Here is a 1,568-nt window from a genome sequence, read left to right on the forward strand (position 1 = left end):
ATAGGGATAGTGATTTTAGGGTTTCAAAGCTCCAACTGATCATTTGCAAGCTCAAAACATGAAACTCATAGAAAACCCTAGAGGACTAAACTCACAATCATTTTGTTTGTTTTTCCAAAGGAAGAGAGGGAATGAAAATGAGTGTACTTACTTTTTATGAGGCTTAGAGGATGAAGAAACTGGAATGTAGGCTTGAAGTTTTGATTTGAGTGATTTTTGATGATTTTTGGGAGAGTCTGTCCTGTGCGTAGCGTAGTTCACCAATGCATGGTGCCAAAGCGTAGCACAATGCTTCTACGCACAATGCCTCTTCCAGAAACACAACGCAATGATTCTATGCACAACACCAAGCAAATTTTGCCACATTAAGTTGGAAAACCCATGTTTTCTCACCGAAGGAGGACTAAGCTCGATAACAAGGTAAGATAAGAATGCAAATGAAATTTGTATGAGTCTTTTTGGGCTTTTATAGACATAGAATAATACTCTTTTGAGTGATAATGGGCCCCACATGTCTTTTAAAACATGAATTTCATTCTTTTGAACCTGGCAGCCTTGGACATTTGTAACCTGGACTTTATATCTTCATATGAACATTGTAACTTCTTTTTGGAACTTTGAAACTGTAGCTATGAAGTACTTATTACATATAGAAACATGAAATTACATCTAAAATCAGAGTTTATTGAAAAGACTTGCTTATCACAACTCATCCTATGATGGATTTATGCATGAAATGAAAGTGTCAGTGATGTTGAAAGCCTAATGACCTAATGGAGACACTAGGCTAAGTGAAATCATGATGGTGATGACTGGCATGATGATGATATTCTCCTAATGGTGATACACTCAGGTGAATGATGAAAGTGGACGACATGTAAAAATTCTTGATAAAGTGAAAATAACCCTAGACATACTAACCAGTGACCAAAGTTTTTGAACGGAGGACCTAGTAAAATGACAAAAACATGATCCTAAACCCTAATGGAAATACTGAAAGAGAACATATGAACACTGGTGGAAGGAAAAAAAGACTGGAACTAACACCTTGAATACAAGGAGTCTTCTTAACCTTTATTTTGTCTAACATTATGTGGATATGTGCTACAGTCATGAACATGTACTTGATAGGTATATTAGCCAATCTCTAGTTGTAGGTGGATCTATCAAGGGAATTTGAATCCCTTGAGAGATGGTCTGGATGTGTTTAGTTACAAGAAATGTGCTTGGCATGACAAGGTAAGGTAACCATTGTATTTTTATATTTATTTATGAACTGACAGTTATGTGTAGATCGCTATATGATTCAAGGGATTGCATGGCGAAGAGATTTCCATGAAATCATGAAGAAGCCTCGAGTTGAGTTTTCCTTGGGAACCATGGGGATTGAGTCACAGCGTTTGTTGCTAGTCTTGTTATTTTGGTATTTTGGTGCTTTGTTGTGCTTGATTGCGGTTTTGTTTGCATCTTGTTCATGACCATGCCACATGGGTTGCGGTGTTGTTATTGGTTTCATGGTTTCCTTCTTGGTTGTTTCTTGTCTTGCTTTTTACGTTTTGAGTGTCTTA

The sequence above is a fragment of the Pinus tabuliformis genome, chromosome 3_2 (genome assembly GCF_031772625.1).
Source record: "Pinus tabuliformis cultivar Carrire ecotype Pingquan chromosome 3_2, CPIR1, whole genome shotgun sequence".
Classification (NCBI taxonomy): domain Eukaryota; kingdom Viridiplantae; phylum Streptophyta; class Pinopsida; order Pinales; family Pinaceae; genus Pinus; species Pinus tabuliformis.